The sequence below is a fragment of the Tursiops truncatus genome (assembly GCF_011762595.2).
Source record: "Tursiops truncatus isolate mTurTru1 chromosome Y unlocalized genomic scaffold, mTurTru1.mat.Y SUPER_Y_unloc_1, whole genome shotgun sequence".
Taxonomy (NCBI): Eukaryota; Metazoa; Chordata; class Mammalia; order Artiodactyla; family Delphinidae; genus Tursiops; species Tursiops truncatus.
This window is the reverse complement of record NW_022983136.1, coordinates 3,304,510-3,316,195: the sequence shown is the minus strand read 5'-3', so window position 1 is coordinate 3,316,195 and position 11,686 is coordinate 3,304,510. Positions and strand designations below refer to the sequence as shown.

The 11,686-nt window shown below is 35.7% G+C and overlaps 1 protein-coding gene across 1 annotated transcript in view; it reads right to left on the bottom strand.

The window, feature by feature from the left end:
- Positions 1-8,821: 8,821 nt before the first annotated feature.
- Positions 8,822-11,686, bottom strand: part of LOC117310594 (H(+)/Cl(-) exchange transporter 4-like) — a 113,469-nt gene continuing 110,604 nt past the window's right edge. The window contains exon 12 of the mRNA XM_073799768.1: positions 8,822-10,399. The gene's annotated coding sequence lies outside the window, so the exon portion shown is untranslated. The remainder of the gene's footprint in view (positions 10,400-11,686) is intronic.

Below are 11,686 nucleotides of genomic sequence, written 5' to 3'. Positions count from 1 at the left end.
TGCAGCAGATAAAGGAGCAAGGTAAAAACCCACCAGATCAAACAAATGAGGAGGAAATAAGCAGCCTACCTGAAAAACAATTCATGGTAATGACAGTAAAGTTGATCCAAATCTTGGAAATAGAATGGAGAAAATAAAAGAAATGTTAACAAGGACCTAGAAGAACTAAAGAGCAAACAGACAATGATGAAAAACACAACAAATGAAATTAAAAATACTCTAGAAGGAATCAATAGCAGAATAACTGAGGCAGAAGAATGGATAAGTGACCTGAAAGAAAAAAAGTGGAAATAACTACTGAGAAGCAAGATAAAGAAAATGAATGAAAAGAATTGAGGACAGTCTCAGAGACTTCTGGGACAATATAAAATGCACCAGCATTCATATTATACAGGTCTCAGCAGAAGAAGAGAAAATGAAAGTGTCTGAGAAAATATTTGAAGAGATTATAGTTGAAAAATTCCCTAACATGGGAGAGGAAATAGTCAAGTCCAGTCAAGTCCAGGAAGCGCAGAAAGTCCCATACAGGATAAATCCAAGGAGGAACACACCAAGACACATATTAATCAAACTATCAAAAATTGAATTCAAAGAAAAAATATTAAAAACAGCAAGGGGAAAGCAACAAGTAATATAAAATGGAATCCCCATAGGGTTAACAGCTGATCTTTCAGCAGAAACTCTGCAAGCCAGAGGGAGTGGCAGGACATATTTAAAGTGATGAAAGGGAAAAAACTATAACCAAGATTACTATACCCTGCAAGGATCTCATTCAGATTCGACAGAGAAATTAAAACATTTACAGACAAGCAAAAGTTAAGAGAAGGCTTCCCTGGTGGCACAGTGGTTGAGAGTCTGCCTGCCGATGCAGGGGACGTGGATTCGTGCCCCGGTCCGGGAGGATCCCACATGCCGCGGAGCAGCTGGGCCCGTGAGCCATGGCCGCTGAGCCTGCGCGTGCAGAGCATGTGCTCTGCAACTGGAGAGGCCAAGGCAGTGAGAGGCACGCGTACCGCAAAAACAAAAACAAAAAAACGAACAAAAAGTTAAGAGAATTCAGCACCACCAAACCAGCTTTACAACAAATGCTAAAGGAACTTCTCTAGGCAGGAAACAAGAGCAGGAAAAGAACTACAATAACAAAACCAAAACAATTAAGAAAATGGTAATAGGAATATACATATAATTACCTTAAATATAAATGGATTAAACGCTCCAACTAAAAGACAGACACTGGTGGAACAGATACAGAAACAAGACCTGTATATATGCTGTCTACAAGAGACCCACTTCATACCTAGGGACACATACAGACTGCAAGTGAGGGGATGGAAAAGATATTCCATGCAAATGGAAACCAGAAGAAAGCTGGAGTAGCAATTCATATCAGACAAAACAGAATTTAAAATAAATACTATTAGAAGAGACAAAGAGGGACACTACATAATGATCAAGGGATCTATCCAAGAAGAAGATAAAACAATTGTAAATATTTATGCCCCCAACATGGAGCACCTCAATATATAAGGCAAATGCTAACAGCCATAAAAGTGGAAATTGACAGTAACACAATAATAGTAGGGGACTTAACACTGCACATTCACCAAAGGACAGATCATCCAAAATGAAAATAATTAAATACAAGCTTTGAATGACACATTAAACAAGATGGACTTAATTGATATTTATAGGACATTCCATCAAAAAACAACAGAATACACTTTCTGCTCAAGTGCTCATGAAACATTCTCCAGGATAGATCATATCATGGATCACAAATCAAGCTTTTGTAAATTTAAGAAAATTGAACTCATATCTTTTCTAACCACAATGCTATGAGACTAGATATTAATTACAGGAAAAAAACCCGTAAAATATACAAATACATGGAGGCTAAACCATATGCTGCTAAATAACCAAGAGATCATTGAAGAAATCAAAGAGGAAATCAAAAAATATCTAGAAACAAATAATGAAAACATGATGACCCCAAACCTATGGGATGCAGCAAAAGCAGTTCTAAGAGGGAAGTTTATAGCAATACAATCCTACCTCAAGAAACAAGAAAAATCTCAAATAAACAACCTAACCTTATACCTAAAGCAGTTAGAGAAAGAAGAACAAAAAATCCCCAAAATTAGGAGAAGGAAAGAAATCATAAAGATCAGATCAGAAATAGATGAAAAAGAAATTAAAGAAACAATAGAAAAGATCAATAAGACTAAAAGCTGGTTCCCTGAGAAGATAAACAAAATTGATAAACCAGTAGACAGACTCATCAAAAAAAAAAGGGAGAAGACTCAAATCAATAGAATTAGAAATGAAAAAGGAGAAGTAACAACTGACACTGCAGAAATATAAAAAACCATGAAGGATTACTACAAGCAACTCTATGCCAGAAAAATGGACCACCAGGAAAATATGGACATATTCTTAGAAACGCACGACCTTCTGAGATTTAAACAGACAAATCAGAAGCACTGAAATCGAAACTATGATTAAAAATCTTCCAACAGGGCTTTCCTGGTGGCGCAGTAGTTGACAGTCTGCCTGCCAATGCAGGGGACGCGGGTTCGTGCCCCGGTCTGGGAGGATCCCACATGCTGCGGGGCGGCAGGGCCCGTGAGCCATGGCCGCTGGGCCTGCACGTCTGGAGCCTGTGTTCCACAACGGGAGAGGCCACAACAGTGAGAGGCCTGTGTACTGCAAAAAATAATAATAAAATCTTCCAACAAACAGAAGTCCAGGAGCAGATGGCTTCACAGGCGAATTCTATCAAACATTTAGAGAAGAGCTAACACCTTTCCTTCTCAAACTCTTCCAAAATATAGCAGAGGGAAGACCACTCCCAAAATCATTTTACAAGGTCACCATCAGCTTGATACCAAAACCAGACAAAAATGTCACAAAAAAAGAAAACTACAGACAATATGAACATAGACGCAAAAATCCTCAAGAAAATTGTAGCAAACAGAATCCACATTAAAAGGATCATACACCATGATCAAGTGGTGTTTATCCCAGGAATGCAAGGATTCTTCAATATACGCAAATCAAGCAATGTGATACACCATATTAACAAACTGAAGGATAAAAACCATATGATAAACACAATAGAGGCAGAAAAATCTTTCAACAAATTCAACACCCATTTATGATAAAAACTCCCCAGAAAGTAAACAGAGAGGGAACTTACCTCAACAAAGAAAAGGTCATGTATGACAAACCCACAGCCAACCTCATTCTCAATACTTAAAAACTGAAACCATTTCCTCTAAAATCAGGAACAAGATAAGGATGCCACCTCTCACCACTATTATTCAACATAGTTTTGGAAGTTTTAGCCACAATAATCAGAAAAGAAGAAGAAATAAAAGGAATGCAAATCAGAAAAGAAGTAAAGCTGTTACTGTTTTAAATGACATGATACTATACATAGACAATCCCAAAGATTTTGCCAGAAATGTACTAGAGCTAATCAATGAATTTGTTAAAGTAGCAGGATACAAAATTAATGCACCGAAATCTCTTGCATTCCTATATACTAATGATGAAATATCTGAAATAGAAATAAGGAAACACTCCCATTTACCACTGCAACAAAAAGAATAAAATATCTAGGAATAAACCTACCTAAGAAGACAAAATACCTGTATGCAAAAAACTATGACACTTATGAAAGACATTAAAGATGATACAAACAGATGGAGAAATACACCATGTTCTTGGATTGGAAGAATCAGCATTGTGAAAATGACTATAATACCCAAAGCTATCTACATATTCCATGCAAGCCCCATCAAACTACTAATGGCATTTTTCACAGAACTAAAACAAAAAATTTCACAATTTGTATGGAAACACAAAAGACCCTGACAGCCAAAGCAATCTGGGGAAAGAAAAACGGGGCTGGAGGAATCAGGCTCCTGGACTTCGGACTATACTAAAAAGCTACAGTAATCAAGACAATATGGTACTGGCACAAAAACAGAAATATAGATCAATGGTACGGGATAGAAGCTCAGAGATAAACTCACGCACATATGATCACCTTAGCTTTGATAAAGGAGGCAAGAATATACAGTGGAGAAAAGACAGCCTCTTCAATAAGTGGTGCTGGGAAAACTGGACAGCTACACATAAAAGAATGAAATTAGAACACTCCCTAACACCATACACAAAAATAAACTCAAAATGGATTAAAGAGCTAAATGTAAGAGCAGACACTATAAAACTCTTAGAGGAAAACATAGGCAGAGCACTCTATGACATACAACACAGCAAGATCCTTTTTGACCCACCTCCTAGAGAAATGGAAATAAAAATAAACAAATGGGACCTAATGAAACTTAAAAGCTTTGCGCAGCAAAGGGAAACATAAACAAGATGAAAAGACAACCCTCAGAATTATAGAAAATATTTTCAAATGAAGCCACTACAAACGATTAATCTCCAAAATTTACAAGCAGCTCATGCAGCTCAATAACACAAAAACAAACAACCCAATCCAGAAGACCTAAATAGACATTTCTCCAAAGAAGATATATAGACTGCCAACAAACACATGAAAGAATGCTCAACATGATTAGAGAAATGCAAATCAAAACTACAATGGGATGTAATCTCACACCAGTCAGAATGGCCATCATCCAAATATCTACAAAGAATAAATGCTCAAGAGGGTGTGGAGAAAAGGGAACACTCTTGCACTGCTGGTTGGAATGTAACTTGATACATCCACTATGGATAACAGTATGTAGGTTCCTTAATAAACTGCAAATAGAATTACCATACGACCCAGCAATCCCACTACTGGGCATATACCCTGAGAAAACCTTAATTCAAAAACAGTCATGTACCGCTATGTTCATTGCAGCACTATTTACAATAGCCAGGACATGGAAGCAACCTAAGTTTCCATCGACAGCTGAATGGATAAAGAAGATGTGGCACATATATACAATGGAATATTATTCAGCCATAAAAAGAAAAGAAACTGAGTTATTTGTAATGAGGTGGATGAACCTAGGGTCTGTCATACAGAGTGAAGTAAGTCAGAAAGAGAAAAACAAATACTGTATGCTAACACATATATATGGAATCTAAAAAAAAATAAAGAAAAAATGTTTCTGATAAACATAGGGGCAGTACAAGAATAAAGATACAGATGTAAAGAACGGACTTGAGACATGGGGAGGGGGAAGGGTAAGCTGAGACGAAGTGAGAGAGTAGCATTGATATATATACACTACTAAATGTAAAATAGATAGCTAGTGGGAAGCAGCCGCATAGCACAGGGAGATCAGCTCAGTGCTTTTTGACTACCTAGAGGGGTGGAATAGGGAGGGTGGGAGGGAGACACAAGAGAGAGGGGATATAGGCATATATGTATACATATAGCTGATTCACTTTGTTATACAGCAGAAACTAACACACCATTATAAAGCAATTTTACTCCAATAAAGATGTTTAAAAAACCAAAAACAGAAACAGCCTCACAAACGTAGGAAACAAATGTGTGGTTAAAAACGGGAGAGGGATGGAAGGGATGAATTAGTGTCGTGGATTAACAGAAACAAACTACTATACATAAAGTAGAAAAGCAACAATATATATAGTGTATAGCACAGGGAATTATACCCACTGTGTGGTAATAACCTATAATGGAATATAATCTGTAAAAATACTGAATCACTATGCTATACACTTGAAACTAACACAATATTGTAAATCAATTATACTTCAACTTTTTTCTTAAAAAGGGGAGAGCTACACATTTGGTCAGATGTTTTACCTGGAGAAAATGAAGCTTCCCTCTCCTGGCTTATGTGTCTGTGTAGGAAGAGAACTAATTCAGGGTTGTTTTTCTCTTTTATTTCCTCCCTTTCTTAGGAGGCACAGTTCCTACGAGCACATTGGCCATTAACCTCCTTGTATGTTTCAAGAATGCTTCCAAATGAGGCTGTCATTTTCCATGATGATGCTTTACTCAAAACCCTGAATTTTCATTTGTGTGAAGAAGATAATTAGCTACAGAGGTGCTTACAAGCATGAAAAATGGAGTAATGGAGGTGGGGGAGATGGATGTCCTTGTAACTCATTTGATCTGCTTCTTTAACTTGAAGCCCAAATATAAGGTCACCTCTTCATTCTTCCATTTTATTCTGGAGCACCCATGTGTCCTATGGCTAGAAGTCTAGGATCTTTCTTTTTAGAGGTCTTTTTTCTCCTTCAATCTGCCCCCAAAATATGGGTCAATGAAGGGAGAGTGGATCCTTTCCACTTGACGTGGAAAGAAGTAGAAGGTCATAACTATTGACCATTGTCATGCATTTCAATGCCACATGGTATCAACTGCTAAAGACAGGTTCTGCACCATGTACCCCGTAGTCACTGTAGATTTGCAGAGTTATTAGAACATCCTAGCAGACAGCAGTAAAATATATTGAGAAAGTCTCCTTTTTATAAATCATACAAAATTTCTGCATTGGTTAGTGATACAGTAGGTCCAGTGACTAGTAAACGAAGTTGAGAAAAAATATATATATATGTATTTATGATATATATTTTATATATATATATTTATAAAAATACATATATATTTGTTATTTTCTATACTGTACCATATTTTCTATGCTGTACCATCTAGAATTTGGAGGTGGAAAAGGTAAAGACACACGGCACATATACAGCTCACAATCTCAGCAAAACTTCAGAGAAATATGGGATAGACATCAGTAAGAAAAATTATGAACAGCTCCATGGAGCAGATCAAATTTAAGCTACACATTAAAGAGATTCAGTAAATCAACTGTATAAGCACAGCATAGGGATGGCAGTCAGCTAAACCTCTTTCAATAGAGATTAGGAATAGAAGGAAGGAATGAGACGGGTTTTTGTTTACTATTTAGTTGGTTTGGCATGATCAAGTAGAAAGAACTATAGCTGTCAACTATATAGAGGATGAAAATCAAAAATTTAAATATAGTTCAAGAAACAATATTTTTCAACTATTTCTCATCTATTTGTTTTATTATTTATTTATTATGTAAACGTTTTTATGGATTGCAACAGGAAAGACAAACAAGCCTGTGTATTGAGAAACTTGGAGACTTGCACAGGATCTACCAACATCTTGTTACTTTCCCTTGTAATTATAAAATAGGGGGAAAGAGGAAGAAAAATGGAGCTGGAGGGGTCTTAGATTTCTTATGTATAAAATGCATGTAATATTTCCTTTCTAATAAATGCTTAAAATGTAATGCATTATTAACTGATGATATCTTAAAGATGTCAAAAATAACGGTATGAGAAAAATTATTGACTATTCAATCAGTGCTTTTGTGGGAAAAATAGAGATATTTCATCAAATAATGGTATCCTATCTTTTTGTGTTTCATTCCATTTTGTTTAGCTTACATTTGTTGGTTTCCTGTGCTCCTCAAGAAAAAAAAAGTAATTCTCAAATATAAGAAATATTTAATTTTTCTAAAGCAAATTTTGCAGGGAGAAAATTGAAACCTCTTCATCAGTGGTTTTTCAGAGACATTATCATTGCATGAAAGTAAAGAAAAAAATAGATACTTCTCTGGTAACATAGTTCATAGCTTTCATTCACTTCTTAAACGATTTATAAGGTAAAATATAGTTTATAAATCAGCAATCCAGTGCCATTCTTACTGAATTTTGGGAAGCATATGCCACTAGGAGTGGTAGGTTGCCAGGACCACGTCAAGGGTAAGGCAAATGAGGCCTTTCCCTTAAAGGAGGTATCAAACCCTCAATAATCTAGATAGTGTTTTAATGTGATATTTTAAAAAATCGAATGATCATAAAAAACATCTATGATGAACAAGAGTAACACTTTCAACAAATACCAGATTATTACAGGTATTAGAGGGATGCAATTGATGAAAACTGGGAGACACATGTTCACAAATAAGAAAATGGTGTAAAGTAGGGCCATAAGGTTTGCTTTACAACTCCACCACTCTTCAGCCATGGGCTCTAGTTATTACTTCCCTCATGTATGAATAAGGATAAGAATATAAGTAGCTTCATCAAAGCTTATAGTTAAAAAGAGCTAGAACAGCTAAAAAGAAGCTCCCAAGTGCATTAGTGCATTAACCAATAATAAATGCTAAACTTTTATTAAATGCTAGGTATTCATCTTAGAATAAACTGTTGGGCTTAGGAATTCTTTAGTGTGCTTATTTAATGAAGATAATTTTTCCATTGTAAATTCATCAATGTACTTTGACTTAAATAGCTAATTAAATAAATATATTTAAATATATATTTGTACAAAATTAAAGTATTTTTATAAATTTTAAATAATTTTACATAGAAATCGAAAAAATATATTTAATATATCAATATGTAACTATATAGTGTATTTATATACTTAATATATAAAGTTTGTATATATATATATATTCAGACATACACATATATATATGAATATGGAGGACAAAGGAGGAAGCCTTCTGTGAGCACATCCAGTTTCCAGTTTAAGAAAACAAAAAACAGAATAAAACAACAAAAACAATGCACTAATAAAATTCAGCAAGGAATGGCTTGGTCATTGTCTGTAATTGGTGTGCAATTTTCCAGATAAAATGTGTTGCATTCCCAGAATAGCAACAGGGGAGGAGCAGAATGGAAACAGAATTCCAAATTACCTTTGTAAAAATATTCATTTAAATTAAAAAACCTTCTATTAATTTTTTTTTATGTTTAAAATTTACATTACTTTGCTTAGTGAAGAGAAAGGAGTAGAAAAAAGCACTTGAAAGACCTCTGCGTTCAAAAGGGACAAATATTTAAATTGCACACCACACACATTTTTATTCTTAACCATGAATTTCTAGAGAAATGAAAACAATTTTGATGTTAATGAAACAAAACAGAAATAAAAGAAAGTAAACTGCAAGAGACAACACATTTAAAATTCCCAGTGCTAACCCATGAAATAATTTCACATAGCCCCAAGTCATAGCTGAAAATAGCTTCGCCTTCTAAAAATAATGCACCCTGTGTGTCACACTGGGATGGTGGGGCTCCACAGTACAAGGGTGGGACTGAAGACTTTGTCTTAGCTGTCAACCAGTACTCTTGAATTCTATGTTGTGCATACAGTTGCTTCTCAAAGGGGCTACACATTTTCCCAAGCAAAGGATTCCTAAAAAGTCATAGTCCCCTACTTATCCAGACATTTCTAGATTTTCAACTAATATTCACAAGAGAAAAAAAATTCACCTAGAGATTTTCAACAAGGTGAGATTTTGCAATGCCTGGGAGACGTTTTTAGCAGAGGGCTGCTGACATCTAGTGGATGCTGCTAAACATGCCTTTTAAAATTTCAGTTGTAGGAATTCTTTCTCACACAATATTGAGAGAAGTTAAAAAAATGCATTTTAAAGATTTTTTTGTTGCATTGTGTATAGTGAAATAAGAAATTTTAAAATGTAAGTATTCATGACATCTCTCCTGGCTTTCCCAGAAGTGGCTCAAATACTCATCTCAACTAAATCTGAACTTATTACCTTCCATTCCTTTCTACCTCTCCACAAACCTGATACTCTCTCAATTGTTCAACGGCTCCATGGTTATGTTTTCAACCAGAAGCCCACAGTCACCCTCAGCATTACTCCTTCATTCTACTCCCTTCTTATAACTTCAGAAGCCGTGCCTTTTCCCTTCTTCTTAACTAGACGGTTGCAGTGTGTCACAGATAGTCTCATTTCATTTCAACCATCATCGGTGGTACATAGACTCCTAACATGTACATATGGTACATATACTCCTAACATGGTTCCTCCTAACATGTAAGTCCCAACTTCTATCTCTTATGTTCAGAATCCTCTTGGCCTTAGATCACTAAACCTAGATATAAATTTCTTGTGTAATGCACAAATATCTTCTTTCCTGGACCTTGCCTCATTTTCCTGCAGAACCTTCGGCCACACTGAGCTTCCTGGGGCACCCTGATATATTTACAAGTTTCTGTCTTTACATATGTTTTTTCCTCCACTATAAAAGTTCCTCATGTCCCAGGTACTCTCTTTTTCAGACCAAATTCTAGACTTCCTTCAAAATTTTGTGTAAATACTACCATCTCTGAGATAGTGTCCCTAGGGCTTCCAGAATTTACAGCGTCATGTGTTTTGCTCACTATTGTAAATGATGATAAGGTATTTTTCCTCCCTAAAATATTAAGTCCTTAAAATGAGGACTGTATTATAATTATTTTTGAAATTTAAAAAATAAAACCCATAAAAATGTCTAGCCTATGGTAGATGCTAGACTGAATATGGAAAGATGATTGTTGGGTGGGTGGATGGATGGACGGATGATGGATGAGTTGATAGATGGGAGGATGGACATCAATATTTCTTACCTGCAGAGAGAACAGAAAGCTTATATAGAACAAATTTCATAATATGATTTCAATATTCAAACTTTTACTCAATATGCTATTAAAATGGCTTCTGAGCTATAAATTTTAATCCAAGATAGGATAAAACAAGCAAAATTAAGGGAAAAAGTAGAAAAAGTTTCCATTGTTGAACCACCTAGAGTTTTGAAAGGCAAAAATAATTTTAAAAACCCTTGTGTTCTCTTATTTTGAGGTCACTGAGAACGAAATGACATCTGTAAACTTAGCATATCCGGACCAACGTTCTGCAAAAGCAGAAGTTGTCAAAGAATTCTCAATCCAGGGTTTGGCCTACATTGAGAAGGGTATGGCCATTATTTCTGTAGTGCAGAAAATGATTGAATATTATGAAACCTTGTTCATAGTACGTAGCCCTTCTTCAGCAGAATGTCTTGGAGAATTTGCCTGTCAGGTGCCACGTGGTAGCTTAATTACCTGTCAGGTGCCAGGTGGTTGCTTAATAAAACCTTCATCTAAACACTTTAGAAGCTAGAAGCTAGGCACTTGGGTAGAAATAGAAATTTCGAAACACATGATTTCACTGTAATTTGGTGGCTTCACTTTTAAACAAACATACCCAAAATTATAAATCCTGGTTTTTTGTCCCCTAAACAATAGGCTCTTTTTGGATACATTTAATTACCCATATAGCAATGTGCCTACTAAAAATATTCATAAGACCCTCAAAAGGGTTTACATCTGTGACCCTCATTATTCTTGAACCAAACTCAGTAGTCATCCCCTCTAAATGCAATATTGACATGTTATCTTTTACATGAAAATTTCCGTTTTTTCCTGTATCCTTCTTGTGTCATTTTCCATGCTATTTATTTGTCCATTCAGCCACACCAGCTTGATTGCTTTCTTTTTTTTTTTTTAACATCTTTATTGGAGTATAATTGCTTTACAATGGTGTGTTAGTTGCTGCTTTACAACAAAATGAATCAGTTATATATATATATATATATGTTCCCATATCTCTTCCCGCTTGTGTTTCCCTCCCTCCCACCCTCCCTATTCCACCCCTCCAGGTGGTCACAAAGCACCGAGCTGATCTCCCTGTGCTATGCGGCTGCTTCCCATTAGCTATCTACCTTACGGTTGGTAGTGTATATATGTCCATGCCTCTCTCTCGCTTTGTCACAGCTTACCCTTCCTTCCCCCTCCCCATCGATGCTTACCTTATTTGGCATTGTGTTATAGTCATTAGGACTAATTCCTCTAACAGATCAGAAACATTTAAAACAA